At 39.3% G+C, this 21,820-nt stretch overlaps 1 protein-coding gene across 1 annotated transcript in view; it reads left to right on the forward strand.

Moving 5' to 3' along the window:
- tmem132e (transmembrane protein 132E) overlaps positions 1-21,820 on the forward strand; it is an 803,754-nt gene that overhangs the window by 450,614 nt on the left and 331,320 nt on the right. The window lies entirely within an intron of this gene.

The raw sequence follows: 21,820 nt of genomic DNA on the forward strand, positions 1-21,820 counted from the left end.
AACATGAAAACAAGAGAGCTGTCTGTAAGTGAAAACAAGCAACTGTGAAGCTGAGAGAAGATGGTAAATCCATCAGAGCCTTTTCACAAACATTGGCTATAGCCAGTACAACCATTTAGAATGTCCTAAAGAAGAAAAAGACCACTGGTGTACTGAGTAACAGTTGTGAATGGTTAGAACAAAGAAAACAGCATCAGTTGAAGACAGAAACATTGTGAGAGCTGTAAAGAAAGACCCTAAAACAACTGTTAGTGACAGCAGCAACAACCTTCAGAGGACAGGAGTGAAGGTGCCACCATCTACTGTAAAAGTACAGAGGCTGCACCAGAAGATGCAAACCACTCATTAGCAAGAAGAACTGGAAGGAGGCTGGAATTTGGCAAAAAGTATAGGGACAAGCCTCAAAAATTCTGGGACAAAGTTTTATGGACAGATGAGACATAGACGGACCTTTACCAAAGTGATGGAAAGGCTAAAGTTTGTAGAAAGAAAGGATCTGCTCATGATCCCGAACATACAAGCTCATCTGTGAAACACAATGGAGGTAATGTCATGGCTTGGGCTTGCATGGTTTCTTCTGGGACGGGCTCATTAATCTTCATTGATGATGTAACACATGATGGCAGCAGCAACATGAACTCAGAAGTCTACAGAAACATTTTGACTGCTAATTTAAAGAAAGATGCAACCAAACTGACAGGGAGATCCTTCATTATGCAGCAAGATAACAACCCAAAACATACTACCAAAACAACACAGGAGTTCATCAGGGGCAAGAAGTAGAGCACAGGTGTCAAACTCAAGGCCCAGGGGCCAAATCTTCCCCGTGGAACAGTTAAATCTGGCCCACAAGATGATCTCATGTTTCTGTTATAACTGGCCCATCAGTATGAGGTCTGCAGATTTCCTCAAGTGTAAAATGTGATGTTATCCTTGATGATTTAAGATATCCTTGTTGAGTCACAAAATCTGAAAATCTAAGGAGTAAAAATAGTGGAATAAGAAGTCAGGAATGTGGGAAAATAAATTAATTTGTGTTTTAATTTCACATTTTCAATTTAGCATCTCACAATTAGGACTCAAAGTTAGGATTTTGACTTTTAATTTCATACTTTGAGGATTTCATCTCACAATTTTGACTTCTCATATTATATTTTGCGCCTTAAGATTCAAAGATCTCATTTTTAAGTGATATTTTGATCTTTTTAACCAGTTATTTTGTATTTTACCTCATATTTTCAACTCCAGACTTTGACTTCATAGTCCCACAGTTTAACCTTTTAGACTCTAGATTTAAAATTTTGAATCATATTTTGACTTTAAATTTCATGATTACAAATTTTATTTCATATTTTGACCTTTAAACTCATGATTTTGACTTCTTTCTATTTGTCATTAAAAAAATCATTATTTTTCAATTCCACGTTTTTAGCTTTTTGAACTAATAAATGTACTTTTCTCTGACTGTGAGCCTTTAAACTTATCTTTTTAACTTTTTAAATGTCATAATCGTTTATCATCAGTGCTGTTTGTTTTTTGTTTTTTTTTTTCTCGTATTTTATTACCAGTAAATCAAGGTTGACAGTTTATGGTTAAAAGGGGGACGCTGTTAGGCCCTCAGGATGGTCCTGAATCCAGAACCCGGCCTCTGCTGTCACTTAGTTTGACACCCCTGCTACAGAGCATGCATTTTGATCGCTACGAAGGAGACTGAAGGGAATAACCCCCTAAAACAAACAACAACTGAAAGAGGCTGCAGTGAAAGCCTGGAAAATTATCACAAAAGAAGAATGCCAAAGCTTCAGAAAGTGATGTCAGTGGATCACAGGCTTGATGCAGTTACTGCAAGAAAAGGATTTCCAATCAAGTATTGAGTCTAATTAACTTTAATCTATTTTAAGTCCATCTGTTCCAATACTTTTGCGCATCTAAAAAATTGGTGTTCCGTTACAATTAAGTTGTGTATCAGATCAAAACGTAGATACCTGGAAATAAAAGCTGAGATGTTGATCTATTGTCTCATATTCATCTTTTGATTTTAAACCCAAATGTTTTTAGTCTACAGCAAAAATAAAGGAATTGGGCCCACCGTTCCAACACTTTTGGAGGGGACTGTAGCTCTGAGTGCTCCTCAAATGATGCTTACTGGTCTGTTCAGTTTAACACAAAGGTTGTAGATTGGAGCTTTTCAAGATGGAGATCCTGATCACGTAGATGGAGTTTGGAAAATCCACCTGCTTTGCAAAGTTGAGCTCTTACTGGTTAGCCACCTGTTTTTGACCTTATACTCGTGTCCTGAATCTGGAACGGTTCTGACAGCTCTGTATTACCACATGTAATACACTCATGGATAGACGTTTCATTCCTAAATGGCAGCTAAGCATTAACCTATTATTAGATGGCTTCAAAGTCGACTTTAAAATGATCCCTTTGGGAAACTTTGATGCAGATCTGTATGATTGACAGACAGGTGACTGTTTAGACAGCTAATCATATTATGCAGACACATTATCTGTGTGTCAGAAGAGCTCCCAGGACACATGGGCTCATTATGAAGGTGTCAGCTTCATTTAGACTCTGCGGGTAATTAAAAGTCAATGATCGTCAATGACATCGCCCTCCTCTGGCATGTGACAGAGGAAATAATTCATATCACACAGCTATGGTAATTCTTTTGTTCCAAAAAGAGACAGAAATAGTTATTTGGAGGGTACATGATCCATAAAGGTGACATGTTTAAATGACCAGCTCCTGACTCAGTGATACTAGGAGGTTTATTCCAGTATTGGATTTAAAAAAGAAAGGCTGCAATGTCTGAGGTGCTCTGACATTTAATTTATATATTCCTGTGTTAATGTGCTGCACATTGCTTTTGAGTAAGGATGGTTGGACTTGAAAGAAGGTAGAAGAAGGTTAAAAGACTTTCTAGCTGACAGTCTTTGATAAGAAAAATACTTTTTTGTGTGAAACCCGCAGCAGCTGTTTGTGTGATCTGTTGGTGCCAGAGTTTGGCTCTGTCCAACGGTGCACGCCCACGCCGACTCAGTCCTTTTCTGATGCCCAGCAAAGTCAAAGGAAGCTGGCTTAACTACATCACAAGATCACACAGTAGAGCAGGGTAACATAGAAAACAACACGTTACTCTGCATTTCCAATGTTGATTTGCTGCTCATTTGGTGCCTGTTTTAAAATTCGTTTTTTATCGAGATAAGATAAACAATCATCAGTCTGTACACGGTGTTTTATCTTGAAAATTATTGCTCATTTTTACTTTATTCCCCTCATTTGATGATTTAGCAGGTGCTTAAGTTGTAGTATAATTAAGGCAATGTGGTGATGACCAGTGGTGGGATGTCTGTATATTTGAATTAACTATTAAACTAAAAACAATAAAGCTGTTGAACAGTTCTCGTGGCTGACTTCATGTCTGAGTTGATTTTGCACACTTGCAAACAGCTAGCTGTTAGCATAGCGACTTCTGCCATCAGTGTGTGAATGTGTGAGTGAATGGGTAGGTGTGACCTGTGGTGTAAAAGTGCTCTGAGTATTTGGATGACTACGCTATACAAGCTCAAGTCCAGTCACCATTTTACAGAAAAAGGGGTTTACAGTTTTACTTGGTAGAGAAGGCTCTGCTCAAACGATGCTCCCTGGGTTAGTCAAGCAGCATGCTTTGACTTTCTAGGAAGTGCATGGCTAGAAACCTCCATATGGATGAATACATTCATGACAATGTGTACTAAATACAACAGAATTTATTCAAAAGCGATTAACCCATAGGAGTATGAATGTCAATATGAGGGTGCAACAAGCTTTATGCTATAAAAGATGAGGCTGGGGTGGAGGAGGTGGAGCTTTGCCAGCAGCAGCAGTGTGATGCATCAACATTAATGCAAGCAGGGATTAGTGAGGGGTCATAGTTACAGGGATATTATAGAATTTTTGAAGTTGGGTCGTATAAGTTGCTTGGCCATAGTAGTGGCATGAGCCTCCAGTGATGTCTGTGAATGTTGCTCCTGTGTTTATTACAGAGAGATCGGTGGCATAGTGGCTGTAAATGGGGACGTTTTATCTGTGTAGTTTAACCAGTTTTATGTAAAAATGATTATTTCATAGCATGGTGAATGTGCAGGTCACAACTTGTCCATGAGAGCGTTTTGGAGTTGTTGGATTGTGTATTTGATGAGTTTGATGAGGGCAAGCCAAAAATACCATCTGTCTCCATAGCGCTAGCTGCATAGCTGGTATATCAGTCCCCCCAGATTTAGAAACAGCTTGCATGGACAACTAAAGATAACGAACATATGACTAAGACTATAGGAATTATGGCAATGGGTGAATTTGCCAAAATGTTGAAGTATCCCTTTAAGACCACAAAGATCTAACTTTTTTAGCACAGCATGGAATTTTTTTTTTTGTATCTGTATGCAACCTGAGATATAACTTGGTTTACTGCATCCAGTTACGCTGATAAACAAAGACAATGATGACAAGAATATCTGTCCGGCCTAATGCTGAGTCACAATCTGTTCCTCTTGTGTCTTTTAGCCTCCGCCTTTGTGGCAACAGTATGGAGGCAGGCTAGCGGTCTTATTTTGGCTGAAACTGTGGTAAGGTGGAAAATTAACCTATCGTTGCTTTAATGACTCCACTTATTTTGTCACAGTCTCAGTCTGTCTGAAGTGTCAGACCTTGGTGATGTAATCCCACTTGTCAAGAACTCCAAAGATATTCTCCCTCTGAACCCATCTTTGTATCTCCATCAGCTGACAGCAGGATTTTGTGGATTTTTGTATTTTCCCAAGGTCTGATCTCCATTGATCATAAGGTGAGAGCTGGCATTGAAGAAGTCTGGCTGGCTGAAAGCGGCGTGTTCTGATAAGATTAGGCCGAGTATTGCTGAGGAAGGGTAGACACTTGCACCATAAGTGAAGCAGCAAGCGGGCTGAATCTAGACTGAGAGCCTGGATGGCACTGGTGGGGAAATTGCCATCGTATGCCAAGGCCAGCGTTGGTGGGCTTTCAAAAATGAATGCTGGAAAGGGAAGAGAGAGACACACAAATGTGGCATTTTTAAAAATGAAGTCTCTATCCTGGGCTTCAGGGTTTCTAAGCTTGCACACAGTTCGGTACTTTTAAAGCAGTTTTTCCTTTGCTTTGGGGGGAAAAAACAGTCACTAAAGAATGCCAGCTTTCCCCTGGGAGCCAGCTTTTAAGAGACAATGATTTTTATACCAGTGACACAGAGCAAGATTTCCTCAAATCCTGTGCCTTGCCTATTAAATTGGACCACTACTGTTGTGTTTTGTTTAGCTGAAGGCTAAGGCTGCAAATTAATGGAAATGCAGCAGCTGAAGCAAAAATATGACCAGGCGGAGGAAAAACACCTCTCTATAAAAAAGGTACGCAATAACACAAAGTCCCAAATTTCAAAGGAAGACAGTTTGTCATATGTCTAGCTGGATGAGGGGACAAATGTTTGAAATGTAGTCCTTAACATCAGGAGTAATGAAGTCCTTATTTTTTTTTATGGCACAAATGTATGGTAACCTGCAGGGAGCCTGTTAACTGCAGTTTCCTTTATGTGTTCACATCAAGCATAGATGGTCCAAATGTAAGAAATTTTGCACCTTTCCCTGGAGAGTCATGCACCGTCTGCCTCTGGGTAATGTATATAAATGCGCAACTGTTTGATTTAATCTTTATCTATTTACATGAATACATTTGTTTACAGCCACTGGCCCTATTTTTTGATTTTTATCACAGTGCAGGCACCTTTTTCTGCTCTCAGGAACACTTAAATATGTGATGGAAGATAAAAGAGTTGATCCACAGTGTTTGAGGAGATGACCAGAGATGTTATCAGGACCAGGGCTCCTGTTTGTTTTGGTTCTGCAGAGCATACTTGATGCCCTGAACATCAAAATCAAGCCACTCTGTAGAGGTAGTTTGTACTCTTATCTGATCCATTTGCTCTTAAAAGTCATCTGTATCAAACCTGAGATAAGATGTACGTATCTTACCCCTTCAAGAGTACTTTAGATTGGTCTCAGAGGTCCCTAAAACATGCCAGTGAAGTTTTTGCTGTGTGAAAAAACACTTCAGAATTGAATTTTTGCTTGTCTAAAAACTCCCTCTGATTCAGCCTTGCTCAGAACGAGCTGTTTCTGTGTCTGTGGCTTTAAATGTCAATGAGCTGTCTGACTCCGCCCCTCTCTGGAAATGGATCTGGCTTAACGGATATGGCTCTCTTAATCTGCCAGCTGAGAGGAGGATCATGAGTAGAGAGTGGAACTCTCTTCAAAGCGGGGAGGGCCATCTGAACCTGGGGGCGGTGCTAAGTCCCCGCATGGCATCATGAGGGGAAAATCTGAGAACGGCTTGTTTCAGTACACATTTTCTGAAAGGTGAAGAAAGAGAGGAAAGGAGGGAATGGATTTTTCTGATTTTTGGGGGGATTGTCAACAGGCCAGGGGGACATATTTTTGCTAGAAAAGCCCGAAAAAGTGATTTGCTTAATATGTGACCTTTGAAATTATTGACTGGCGCTTTGATTTAAAAAAAAAAAAAAAGTCTGAAATTGCATCTTTACCCTCATGTCGTTTTTAGGGTTGTCAATCTCCTTATGATTCAATTCTGGTTCTGGGGATCACAGTTCAATTCAGAATTAGTTTTTGATTCAAACTGTGCTCAAGGGAGCAGGCATTTATAAACTGACATCAAAGCATATCAAGTGTTAATACAGCTTTGAGCCAGTATTTACAGTGATTTATCAGTGGACTACAGCAATGGAAATACACAGAAGAAAGCCTAAAGCAAAGATGAGTATTTGTGCTTAAATTACAAACTCATACCCTATTCAAACGGGACTAGAATTACCTAAAGACCTCTGGTAATTTGTAAAAAATCGCCAGGACATCTGTTTTTTTAATCCTGTGTGAATTAACCATGTTGGTAATTTGCGAAGTAAAAATTCCAGGGCAAATTACCAAACATATTTCAGCGCTCAAAACTTATTTTGGGTGGCAATTATGTTGTTTTTTTATGGCCTGTGTAGCTTTCTATGTACCTTTTTCTGATCAAAGAAATAATAAAGGCAGTCAAGGAGATTGTTAACAAAGTTTTGACACATATTTGTTATAAATAGTGCTTTTCTTTCAGCTTTGGTGTTAAAAAGGCTTTACTTAACTTATTAAGTTAAACTATGCTCTTCAAATGTTCATGCACGCACTGTTACTCTCTTCATATGCACAGCTGCTCTTCTTCCAGCAGTTTCTCTTGGCAAGTGTCTGATCTTTTGCTAGTATTATTTATTTCATACATACCACAATTAACAATTTGAAATACGTCCCTAAACAATCAGTGGTTAGACTGCACAAGGAGGGCTGTTGTGGATGCATAATGACCCCAAATTTGTAGAGCCCAGAATAACATCAACAGCATTAACTGCATTAAAACAGGTAAAAGTAACAGGAGCGGTTCATATGTAGGTGACTTACATGACCTCAGTGTGTAACGGAAGAGTTAGAGGAGATATTTCACCAGTTTATTAGTCGTGGACAGCCTCCTACAGCTCTAAAAAAATGCGAATATATATATTACATGCATGTTACTTAATAGTAACTCTGGTTAAGGGTGTATAGGACAAAACAAGGAAACGTCACCTGCAGAATGTGATGTGACGTTAAGTTACACCCAGGTGTGCAACCAGCTGCTGCACTCAGCCCAGGTCATCTAAACACTTCTTTGGAGGAAATGACGACTTGATTCCACCAGATGCCCCTCTGTCATGGCAACGGTGCCTATAGGTTTCGGTTTTAGCTAATGGGAGTGCTTCCACTGGCTCCACTGTGGTGCGTCTCTGCTCCATCATCCACAGCAGATACCCAGGACTTCTATTTTTGTCAGATGCCTCAAGCAGGGAAGGAATTTCACTTAAACCAAATTAAAATGCCTGGTTAAATTTCTAAATAAACTTTTGATGCCAGACAAATGCCAGGTTGTATTTCACTTTACTACATCTACTAAATGTCATAAATGGCCGTCGCCGAGCCTGTCTTGAGTCTGACCCAGTGGAAGTCTTTTTACCTTTCTGTTCTCTACAATACTACAGGCTCACAGACTGTTTTGTAGCTCCACACAGTAAAGATGGGTTCATTTATATCCACAGAACTCATGGAAGAACTCTGGAGTTCAGTGGGTCAACACAGACCAGTCAGTGCACCTCAGGCCACTGTGCAAGCACTGAATACTGTCTTCTTTCCTCTGGAGAGCTGGGTTTACTGTGAACATTTACATGCTTTCACATGGTATGAAATGTATGCATGTATGTTCTCCACAGGCTTCTGTTGTAATGCGCTTTTCAAACATGTTACTTTAATCCCATCTTTTTTCTTCAATCTTAGGTCCAATCTGCAACATTTTTACATTTAATTTAAGCAAACTCGAGTGGTTGAATTTGTTGAAATTTTGGCCATGACCTCTCATTCAGGTGGTCATGACTGGGCTCCCAAGGCAACAACAGTTAAGAACCACTGCACTACTTTGATAGTCTTGCATTATTTTACATTTTCACTTAGACATTAAGAATCAATTATGCATGGCTTCCTTATTATAATGTTGCCTTAACTTTAACATGACAGTGCACAAAGCAAAACAGAACAGGAAATGTACAGCAGCAACAAAAGAAGACATCTTGGGTGGACCTGTAGCTTGAGTTGTATATTTATTTCCTTCTGAAGGCCTCCTAGCTCCACCCCCTCCATGCGGTTATTGACATGCATCATTTTGCCGTTTGCCAGCCGCCTGCTGCCCATTTACTGTTGTCCGACAGAGGAGGCTTTGGGCAGGTGCTGGGCTCTGACATTTAGACCTCCATTGTCCTCGCCTGCTAATCCCTCTATTGTGAGCGATTAGCAATATCCTGGTCGCTCAGCTCTGGACAGGGTGAAGAGGCCGTGTGGGGTGGGAATGGTGCCACCGATGAACAAGGACAATGCACCGTCACAAACTCTGCTGTCTAATTTCATTATGCTGACATGTTGGTGCTTCACTGACTCTGTGTGTGTGTGTGTTTCAGCCTGATATGAGCTGGAAGGACTGCAGCTGATAGACAGCAGTGGTCGATTTGGAGGAGAGGCCGCCTCTTGGTTTATGTCATTTTGAATGGCAACAATGAACCCCTTGAAAGGTGCTGCTGCTTTTTTGAAGATGAAAACAGAGTAATAGGCCACACAATAGCCGGGTTGATATGAACCTAAAACCATTATGTTTTTACTTTTAGCTAAATAATCGATATATATATATATATATATATATATATATATATATATATATATATATATATATAGATAGATAGATAGATAGATAGATAGATGGATAGATATAATTTTTTGATCCCCGAGAAATTGTAGACTGGTGATACAATATATCTCACTGGTTTTAAAATAATTGTCACAATACCAACAATATAAACTTAAATAAGATCTTGTATAAATGAAACAATATCAAGACTCTTTTGACACTAGGACACATAAAATGAAGTATTTGACCCCTTACATTGGCCAGTTGTTCATTTTTAAAACATCAAAGATTGAAGACAAACTTCTACACTGAGAAAAATTGTGCAAAAACATTTTCAACTTTTCTTAACTTTATCAAAATTGTTGAATTGTTCTTTTCTCTTGATCACCGTGAGTTTCAGGGTGATAAAATCTCTGTTAATTTATCAATTGCTGGTTTCAAAATCTGCAGAAATTAAATGATTCAGACAGAGTTGTCTAGATTGTAGAAATGTATTGCCAACATTGCCAAAGTGGGAAAAACTGACCACCAGTTGGTGTCCAGATGGATGGTTGGAGGGATAAATGGATGGATGTCAGACAAAGTGAGGAGATGGATAGATGGAAGGATGGATGATTAATGGATAGATGGATGGATGGCAGAGTAGGTGTAGAAAATAATGGATTGATTAATGATGGATGGATAAAGGGATGGATGATTAATGGATGGGTGGATGGATGGCAAACAGAGTGAATTAAGGATGGATGGATGATAGAATGGATGGATGGAAGGATGGATGATTAATGGATGGATGGATGGATGGATGGCAACAGAGTGAAGTAAATGGATGGATGGATGGATGGCTGGATGGATGGATGGATGGATGGATGATAGATGGATAGATGATGGATGGATGATGGAGGGATGGATGGATGGATGGCTGGATGGATGGATGGCAACAGAGGGAAGTAAATGGATGGAAGGATGGCTGGATGGATGGCTGGATGGATGGATGGATGGATGGATGATAGATGAATTGGTGGTGGGATAGATGGATGGATAACAAAGTCAAAAAGATGGAAGGATGTATGTATGTATGGATGGATGGATAGATGAATGATAGATGGATGGATGACAAATGAAAAGTTTTTTTTTCTTGTTTCAGATAAGTATTTTACTGTTGTCGGTTCTTACAAAGTACAGCTTTTTTTTTCTTTTTTTAAATTTTTTTTTTGGTTACTGAGCATTTTACTCCAATCATCAACCATTTAACCATAAATGATACATTTGCCCTATTTCTCATTTGAAAAGATATTAAAATTCCTAAAAACTCACTTTATAACCCAGCCTTAATACAGCCCTGGAAAACATAAATGCACTGTATAAAAATGGGTTTTTGACCAAATGACACAATCAAAAAAGAACTGGAATTTGACCATCTGAGCCATGAATGCTCCCTACTTCACTGAGATTTATAGACTGTCAATATCAAATCAGTCACAGTGACTCTCCTCAATCCAACCCATAGCCCTCAATGGAGACGGCAATAAAGAACAAAGAGAGATAAGAGCTGAGCAGGAAGGAGGGATGGGCTGAGACATAGGAAAAGAAAAACCGGATATTGACAAAAGCAGCCTGAAGCAGATCGGCTAATGGGGGGGGGGGGGGGGAGTTATTTGTCTAACCTAAGCCTGGATCATCTGCTGTTGCTCTTCCCCAACAGAGTGGAGTCAGAAGTTATGTGTGCAGGTCCGTGTCGAGCTCTGACAGTGATTTAAAGCCTTGTGGCCTTGGTTTAGTCGGAGCCCACATGAATGTCAACTAGTGCCCTGGCTAATATTGAAGAAGGGGCTCGGCACCAGCTGAGCCCACACTTATAATGAAGCAGCAAATGGAGCATGGGACTTAAAAGCTCAACTATGAATTATTCATGTGGTCCATACAGTCAACACATGTAAAGTCAAGAAAAAAGATTCACTGTGACATATTTTACATTGCTGTTTATTTTCCAGGAGCAAACTCATTTTGAGGTTCATGATTAGGGAAAGTCAACAAAACCAGTAGTAACCATTAAATGCATCATTATTTCTATATGAAAAGCACACAGGAAGGCAGTAGCTCAGTTTACAGGGACACTGACTGAGGACTGGAGGGTGGTTCAAATGAAGCATAGACCACTTGAGAAAGATGTGGACCAGTGGCTAGACTGGTATCAGTTTACCCCCCACACACAGTGCTTCTCTCAGCTGCAGACTGTTTAAATGATCACTGGCTCTAAGCATTAATTCAGATCACATATTTGTAATGAAAATCAGCCAGTATTGATTGTTTCCAGATCGCAAATGGCATCTCTGATGTCAGTGTTTCACCATGAAGTGTTAAGGATATGGATAGGTTTCCATTTACTCAGTGGGTTAAAAGAAGTGCCAAACATGAATGAAAAGTGGCAAATGGGAGAAGAGCAGCAATAAAGGGTACAAGTGGCAAAAATAGAAAAGAAGCAGCACAAGTGGGTATGAGTGACAAAATGGCCATAAAGTGGCAAAATTGAAGCAAGGAAATACCATCAAAGTGGCAAAATAGGTGAAAGTGGGAAAATGGTGGAAAAGTAGTAAAAGTGGGTTTAATGTGGCAAAAATGGACAAAAAAAGGGAAAAAAATGGTTAAAAGTGGCAAAATGAGTTAGACAAATGGGTATAAAGTAGCAAAACAGCGGTTAAAAAGTAGCATCAGAGTGCCCAGATTGGCTAAAATTAGTGAAAAGTGATTAAAAAAAGGCAAAAAGACACAGTAAAAAGGGTTAAAAGTGGCAAAAATGGGAGAAAAGCTACAACAATAAGTAACAAATGGCAAAAATGGACAAAATCAGCAAAAGGGGTTATAAGTGGAAAAAAATGCCAAAGAGCAGAAAAAATTGGTTTTAAGTGTCAAAACAGTTGCAAACTTGTGGCAAAAGTGAACATAATGTAAGAAAAAAAACAGGCAAAAGTGGCCAAATAGTGGCATCTAAGTGTCCAAGATGGTAAAATTGATTGGAAGTGGCAAAAAATGGCAACAAAAACCAGCAGAAATGGGTTTAAAGCTGCAAAAAGTTGTAAAACAGTGGAAAAAATGGTAGAAAGTGGCAAAAAGGGTTAAAAGAGGCAACCACATGGACATGCAAAGACCAACAACCAGCCATACTCAAACTCACACCTAAAGCCAATTTAAAAAAGGGTTAAAAGAGGCAAAAATGTGGTATAAATGGCAACAAGTAGCAAAAATTAGTTAAAGTTGGCAAGCATTACTTTAGTATTGTATTTGTTGTATTTGAACTGAATTTATCTGGCCAACAGGCCGCCATCTTTTGACCACTAACACAACCTCACACACTTCACATATGCTATGAAACTGATAACTTTAGAATCATTCCTTTACATGAATAGACTACTTCCAATACTAAAATATGACCGTAATACTAATTCTGTTAGCCCATTTACAGAAATGTCCAAAATATGTTGGCATCACGCGAACAGACTGAGATGTACATCACGGTCCTTCTGTAAGAGATTGTGCTCCCTACAGAGACTAAGGCACCAGCTGCCGCTGCTAATATTGGTAAGAATAGCTGAACTATTTCCAACATGATGAATAATTTCAGCAGTTGATTGTTTATTGGCAGTTGTAATGATAGTGTCAGATGGGTCATAAAACCTTTAGGGTTTCTTCCCAGAAGTGCATGCAGATTTATATATCTTTGGCCAAAAGTGGCCATCTCACAGGTCCAACTGTTGACTGTGGTTTCCAAAACCCTCTATCCCTAACTGCTTATCATCCACAAAGCTTTAAATGGCCTTCTCTCCAGGTGGACCAGGACACTAAACCTTTTATTCCCACCCAAAACTACATGTTACTTTGGTTCATCTAGTGAGCTGTATGCATTTTGTTAACTACACTTTAAGATAATTTGCTCAGTATCCAGAGATGTTACATAAGTTAATCACAGGCAAAGTGCACTCCTTTTAACATGAACAGTAATAATTATTGCTTTTAATTCTCAAAAAAAAATGAGAAGCAGCAAATTAAGCACTACAGAAAAAGGCTTAATGCTGATGAATGACCTCTGACCTTCAGTAATTAGTTAGCCACTTCATTGAAATGCATTGAATTTCCTCTGAACTTCAGTGTTTACTTCCTTTACATAAATAAAGCCATTCATGTCAGCAGATGGTTGAAGTACGGTATCTGCTACAGATGGCTACAGCATACCAACATTAGAGTGCTGCCTACTTGTTTTAAAACAAACAGCAGTATTTCATGTACTGAAGAACTAAAGCTTAATGACAGTTTAACTGATTTTCCTGCAGACCTTCTGGCGTTGTCTAGCCATATGAAGGGAAACAAGAGTCTAATGGAGTCTAGCACAGAGCTAAGAGGCTAGCTCAGCCCCTTTAACTTATAAAAATATCCTAATTTTGTCACAAACATGCTTTAGTTAAAATGCTGATGTGTTTTCAACTGGATAAACCTTGTGGGGTAAGCAACTGAGAGATGATGTGTCGTTCACAAACGAGCAGATGGGTTTTTTAATCATCAGTCAGTTTCACAGTTGTGATTAAAAAACAATTGTTTGACAGCCTACTCAAAATACAAATATACAAAAATATAAGCCCAACAAACAATGTCCAACATGCACTGAAAGAGTTCTGCTTCTTTTAAGTGACTTATGAACCTCCAGGGTGTGCACGTGTCTCTAAGTGTAAACACACATGAACTCTAACCCTCCTATCTTCTAATGACAAAGCGTGATTTGTTGTTCTTCAAGCCCTGCTGGAAAATGATCCACTTATGGAGAACTGATTGATTGAAGAGAGGTTGCAGAACCATCAAGTGCGGTTTGATTGAATTGTGAGTAATGGTAGTTCAGACCACATCCATAACCGATGACCCGCAGCAGCCCCCTGTTCAACAATCAGAGCTTCTAAAGGCTCGGCTGTCTTCTCATCCTGTACTGTATGGTTGGACTCCCTCTACCCTGGTTTTACAGTATATTCAGAGCTGCTCATGGGACAACATTCTTACCTGAAAATTTATCAGAAATTATTTATAATTTAGAGTGTTTTGCCAAGCTTTATACAAGCTACTCAAACCCACATTTAGCAGTGTCAAATCATGTTTATTTTTAAAATGCCCCCCCACACTACCCTCAGTTTAACTCCTCTTTTGTTTTAGTAGCTTTAAAAGCACCCATTTTGTTATTACAGTGCTGTCGAGCTATCTAAACAAGTGATACCTCCCCATCGTAGCTCTTAGTTTATATTTAGTATCCACTGTGTCAAAATATGTAATTAAATTAGCCTTTTTTCATTTTGTTTCAAGCAGCAAAGACTGCATCCACTGTAGAACTATTTAAGAATTTCTCATTCTTGGATTCCTCTGCACATTTGTCATTATGCTTTGTTTTTATTTGGACATTTCTTACATCTGTCTATTCTCTTTTCAGTGGTAGTTTTTCTTTATGCACACAGCACTGCTGTCTCATGCCCTTGTATGAGCGTAAAAGGGGCATTTCTCTATGTTAATTAGGAAAAATGTGCACAAGCCTCCAGCTTTTGAGTGCATGGTATAAATCAATTTAAGGGTCAGTAGCAGAACAGAAAAGGCTTATTGTTCTTTGCATGATATAAAATAAAAGCAGCATCAATATCAGTATGTTTGCTGATACTGGCATATTGATTATCAGCAAAAATCCACTGCCCTGCATCCCTACATCAGCCTACATTTACACAAAAGATGCAACTTTTAAAGAAAGATTCAGGCGGATGTTTTGACAGCCAGATGGCCCATTTCTCAGCCCCCTTCTGACCTGAGGCCTGGGACAACTGACCCCCTGTTGTCCTCCCCTTTTGGCGGGTCTGTTTGCAGCCATTATGGTTTGATCCAGAGGAGAGGAAGCTTGAGGACATCCTCTACAGCTGAGTAATTCTGTTTTTTTTTTTTGTGGCGTCTGCCTCAACATCATTATGTGTGATTTTGATGTTCTTCAAATAAGTGCATCCTTTGAAGAATAATTGAGCTGTTCTGCAGTTGTTTTCCTTTGCTGCCACGTCAAGTCACAGCCAGACAACCCAGTCAGACACCTTTAACAAAACACTCGCAAACTGTTTTCTGATGCTTACTAACAGAGCATTTGCCACACACTTCAGAAGCCAGGAGAAGAGTTGGAGATCATAAATAGAACTACACAGCGGTGCATTCATGCCATGCAGTTCCACCCAAGTTACCTCTAAGCTCCAGGTTGCCACCTTTTTTTTATTGACAGACATTTACTTTGTTGATGTGTTTCAAATAAAAGGAGAAACAAACAGAGCAGGCATAGTGATCAGACTCCTCCTGTTGCTGTTTCCTCATTCGGAGCACAAGGAAGACTTGTGACCCATTGGCTGGGTAGCGGCTTTGTTTTCCTGCAATGTCAACTCCCAGTGCAGGCCTGCAGGCTTACTGCCGGATGTGTAAAAACATGTTGGCATAATCCTCAGCACTGTCACAAGAGGAGTAAATAAATTATGTCTCCCTTTAATGTTCACAGTTACCAGTCACATCTGCATTCATACTTCTACATGACTCCATTAGACTGTGGATTTATGGCATGCAACTGTGGCATTTACCTCCTACCTGCTCTCAAATTCCACCTTAAAGATGTCCTACTTGTCATCCTCTGAGTCCCCTCATGTGGCTGCTTTGCCCCCGTTGGCAGCCACTTTTCTTTTGTTCAGGAGGAGAACAAAAAACTCCTCTCTGACACAGTAAAATCGTCCACCTAGGTAAGAGAGAGCGCTCCTGTCGCATCGATTTAGTCCATCAGAAATAGCAAAAACAGTGAAATTGAGTGTGGCGGGGGGAAAAAAAAGTCAAACAATATCCAGTCGGACACCCAGAAGAACGGCTCACATCATTACACACTGTGACGGAAAACGCCACACGAAAAGAATTCCACAAAGTAAAATGATGCTTCCACAAATACAAAGTAGTGTTTACATCATCAGTGAGGAAACACAAGCTGGTTCAAGGGAAAGCGCAACACCTACCTGTGTGGAGCAGATAAGCATGAAGGTGAGAGAAAGATGGACCACCTTACGTATGAAAACGAAGGCAGAAAATCAGCCGCCAACAACACGGTTTATTACATTGTGGGAAACAAAGGAGTTTCTCCAGCTATCGCATTTGTAACATCTGTGCTTGAAAGCAGCTTTGATGCCACTCAACAGACAAATCGCACATCTGACCAGTGTTGCAGAAAGTAATTATTCTACCTATTGTGATGTACCATGCTGAATACTGAATGTGAACAGTCTGAATGTGTTAATAATATTCTGTCATTGTTCATTGTGTTTTGCATCATAACCACAGCAGAGCCAGTTGTTATGTGATTGCATGCAGATGTTTCTTTTCTTTGATAGCAAACAAATAACTATTCTGAGAATCATTGTGATGCTAAAATGTGACTTGGAAAATATTCTCATTTTTGCCAGTCAGTTGGTAGATATTCTTTCACAGCCAGTCATGGTCACCAGTCAACAGATTGGGTCATGAGCGTCAATAGAAAAAGGGTAGGACATTTTACTGGGAGGGGTTGGGAAAATTTTTAACAAAGTAGATGTCATTTTCTGCAATTTGACAGAATTTTAACCAGTTTTGAAGCTTTTATTTGGCTAGAGACTCTTGGGAGAGACTACTATTAAATGCACATTATTATCATTAGCTGATGCAGTGGTTCCCAAAGTGGGGGTCGGACCCCCAGGAGGGTCGTGAGACACTGAAGGAGGGTCCTGGGATGCTTTCCAAAATATCAAAGAAATTTAAGATGATTTAAAGTTATAAAGTTTGGCCATTTTTGAAAAAATATTGTTTAAATAAGTTGAAGTTAAAATTAAAACCTAGTTTTAGATCAAATATTTGCTTATATACAAGTAAAATATACAAAACGACCTACAATGAACATTTGTACATAACGCTTCATCTAAGATACGCTTCAACCACCTCCTGGGAAGGTGGGGGTCCCCGATCTCTGTTATTTTGGAGGTCACAGGCTGAAAAGTTTGGGAACCTCTGATCTAGTTCAAGTCAGTATAATTCAATCCAAACCTTATTATGAACATGAGTTTGGTATTATCTTACTACTATAATTGGTGGGATGTCTGTCTGTCTGTCTTGATTTTTATGGCACAATGTTGCTCCAATTGTCCTTGCTACCTCTCAGAAGATTTCGTGGGTGTACTGATTCAAAATTGGTGCTGTGAAAAAAATTAAAGATAAAAACAGATTTTCTATAAAATACCAAAAAATTGAGCTGACCAGTGTTTATTTTGACAGCTATCTTTAATTGAAGTCTCAGTCTTAGTCTTTAGACTTTAAGTTTTAGTCACATTCTAGGCATTTCTACTCTTCATACTTTTAGCCTAGTCTTAAGCAATAAAAAATCTAAAACATTTCAGTCTAGTTTAAGTCAAAAAAAGTCCTTACATTTGACTTTAGTCCAAACATTTATTCTCTTGCCTGAATCTGGTACTAGATCATCTTAGTGTGATCTATGCACTGCCAAACCTTGGGTCCCTGCTTTCTACACCTGAGAGGCATAATAGCTACAGATATATTGCATTTTAACAGATTTACCCACAGTGGAGAAATATTATGGATTTTGAATATCTGAAAAAAACCTAAATCCCATTTTAATCTAATTTTTAGTCATCTTGATGAAAACTAAACTTACTTTTAATCAGTTTTAGTCGACAGATTTATTTTTGGTTAGTCTTAATCTAGTAAAGGCTGTCAAAGAGAAATTTTAGTTTTAATCAACAAAATTAACACTGGAGCTGAGTCATCATACTGAGAATTGGCGCTGGGAACGACATCACATCCAAGTTATATGCACTCCATTTGCTACGAGCTCAAGTGACACTGGCACTGGACTTTGTTGAAACACAGCCAAAAAGAAACGGATGAGATAATGAACCTGCTCCATGACCCCCGACCAAAGTCAGCTCTCTTTAAAGCATGTCTTCGTACTCATATTAAACAAGATAATACAGAAAATGTGTCACACTTTGCTGTTAGAGTTATTCCCTGAGAAATCAGGGTGTAATTGCTGTTTTGCCAGCTGTGATTTCCAGCACTGCATAAACATATTCAAATATGGGTCCGTCTCTGCGTCACCTGGCAAGTGTGATTCTTTGTTAAAACTCCACAAAAGTGCGCACACTTAAACTTTTTAAAAAATGACAAAAGGCACAGCTTTAATACTCTTTTAATTTTGTTGTTGGCCTATCACTGCACAAATGCACTGGTGCGCAGAGACGCTGAGCCATTATGCAGTTATTTTGGGGGGAAGAAAACACCCCTTTCCATGCAAATTGGCCTTGTTGCATTAAGCATCTAATGATGAGGATGGCAAGAGCATGGCATAAATACAGTAAAGATTGGTTAACTGTCTAAAAGAACAGATGGAATTACTGTTTTTATGATGCAGAAACTTTCCAGGGATCAGGAAACAATTCCACTTTTGTATCATTTAGAAACAAGTAGCTCAGTGATGGACTGACCGTCTACAGTTGGTGTAATGAACAGTTTAGTGTTGTTACTCTTTGAGCTTCCCTCCTCATCTCTCCACTAGCTGGCTGATGTTAGCATTAGCATGATGAGGCTGCAGGGTGGGCAGACAGGTGTTACCAGGCTGTGACCAGGTCAAAGTGAGGGGTGCAAATGAGCTGTTTAGAAAAATTGGTGACTTGTCCTGCCTGTATACAATGGATTTGACGCCCTTGGACTCATGCTGGATTTGTAGGGTTAATGGAGATGCTTTGATAAATACCTATAAGACTGGCCTTGAGCAAAGCTGCCCATAAGGTGGGGGTGCAGGAATAAGGAGGCTTTCAGCCATATGTGGGGCCCGGAGGATTAGTAAACATGGTGCATCCTGGCTTTAAGCATCCATCCATTAGGTATGCACAATATAATTGGCATAGTATCAGTATATGCAGATATTGGCTTAGAAAGTTAAATGTAATCTCAGTAATGGCAGATATGGAAATTCTTGCCAATATTTACAGCTGATATCAACCATATTTTGGAAGTATAAATCAAATGTCAGCCTAAGACAGGGGAGTCCAACTTGGATCATTTTTTAATTGAAAGTCTTAGTCCTGGCTTTGAGTTGTACATTTTGATGGTTATAAATAACAACAAAAGGCTAAATAGACAAGTCATCATGTTTTTCTTTTCCTAGATCTTCTTTGTCTTTTCTGAATTTAGGCTAACTCTGCAAACCAGTGGACTGGCCAGATTCCTTGTCTGTCGTCAGGCAGGACGGATCAATGATGGGCATGGTTTAGTAGTACTGCAAGCCTGCAAACAATGAAAGAAGGAAGTTTACGCCTGCTATGTCATATGTTCTATTGCTCCAACTAGTCGGTCATGAATGTGACAGAGAAAATGTCTAATCATTATTGATTTCCTTAATTGATTTCTCAGTTTAGTTGCAGTCTTCTTTGTGCTGTTAAAGTGTCATGAATGTTTCATTACCAGGATGGAGTTATTGACAAGCTCTTGAGTTTCTATCGTACCACACCATTCAGTGACAATGTGATCACCCTGGAAGTTTTTAAAGTGGGTTAACATGCTTCCTGTTTCAGATTCTTCTTAAAGCTGAGATGATAGTCCTAACAGTCCTGCAGGCAATCAGCAGCAATCATGAGCAAGCGAGCCATTCATTGGAATAGCTGTGTACAGTTATGGCAGCATACATCTATTTTAAACCAAGACACACGACGTGGGCTACTTTCATTGTAGAAAGATCATCAGCACTTCATTACCCAGATGTCAGTCTGCTGAGACAGCAGCCACCACCTCACATCAGTAGTCCTGCGACATGCCTGAACACACGTGCACACACCACTGCTACCCTTCATGCTGTGCCTTGGTAGTTAATGTGATGTATTTGACTTTTTGGCGGTATTAGCCGTGTATCAGTGGAAGCTGAGGCCGTTCATTACAAGTGTGACAGAAGTGAGTTGGGTGGCACGGAGCCCGGCAAATGCACATCACACTGCTATCAGCCCGTCACGTCCTTGGTCCATCGCTTTCGAGAGAGGGAGGGATGAAAGGAAGGATGAAAGGATGTAGGCAGGAAGAGGAGATGATCCAGAGGGAGGGGGAGGCGGGGGATTCTGATATGAAGCTGAGTGATCTGAATAGAAAGGAGGGTAGAGTGGGCCAGGGGGATATGGACAAAAGAATCATGTCTTGATCATTTTCAGTGAAAATTTGTTACACAATAAATATCTTGATTTATTTTTGTGTAAAAACATATAAACCCCTCACAAAAGCAGAAAAATGAACTATCACATGATTCTAAAGATCAGACAATATTGAAACCTATCTGTTTCCACAGATATAAAAATAGAAGTCCTGTTTTTTAGACTTTTCAACAAAAAAATTGCAGGCAAACTCCTTAAAATTGCATAAATGTATTGGCAACAGAAGTAAGGAAGATGAAAAAAATTATATGCAAACTCCAGCACACTCTCTAAATCGTGCAATTATATTAGCAACAAATTGAAAAAGTAGTCAGAAAGGTAGAAATTATTCACAAAAATAGCAGGCTAACTCCTGCACAGTGTCCAAATTCCACAAATATTTTGGCAACAAGCAAAACAACTGGTTTGAATTGGCAAGGAGTTTTGTGGCACTACAACAAAACTTTAAAACTTTGTAACTTTGTTACACCAACTTCCTGTGTAATTGGCGAGATATTGAAATGCTCACCATCGCCAATGAGGTGTCCTTCAGTCAAACATTTCAGTGTTGTGGAGAAATAATGAGGCATGAGGTTCAGCACAGTAAAAGGAATAAGGAAATAATGACCTATTTGTGCAACTTCCTGATGCCAGAAGGGGGCGCTATGATGAGATGTTTGCATGTGGGTGTGTTCAGTGTAATACTGTGGTGTTGCCAGAAACTGAGGAAGAACAGGTTACAACAGGTACAACATATTTTAAAATTGAGATGAAGCTGGTTTGACTTCCTGTCGGTGACTGGGTATGGGTCCAGGAGGCTCTCTCTCTTTTTTAGGTGTGTTGATGATCTAAAATCATACGTTGAATGCTGTGTGGACGCTGTATGTTAAAAGTTGTATATGAGGAAAAAAATTCAAATTCAGAGGAGGAAGTCTTCAATTATCAGAAGGGGTACACTGTGACAAAGTAATGATATTGTGGCATACTTGTTTTCAGGATGAAAATGTGATTATCAGTATGTGTAATTTTTGTTCCTGGAAGACTGAAAAAAAGCAGAAAAAAAGTTTGGTCCTGCTCACAGTCCCGCCCTGTGGTGAAAACTTTTTAAAAACTTTTAATGTCCAATTTATCTAGAATGAGCAAAATAAATGAATAAATAAATGAACCTAGAGTCATTTCAATGAAATCCCTCAGAGGAATTTAAAACAAAAATGTGAAAACTTGTGAATCAGCCAAATACGCTCAAATCTGACCAAAAGTTGTTTTAT

This window comes from Cheilinus undulatus, linkage group 12 (assembly GCF_018320785.1).
Source record: "Cheilinus undulatus linkage group 12, ASM1832078v1, whole genome shotgun sequence".
Classification (NCBI taxonomy): Eukaryota; Metazoa; Chordata; class Actinopteri; order Labriformes; family Labridae; genus Cheilinus; species Cheilinus undulatus.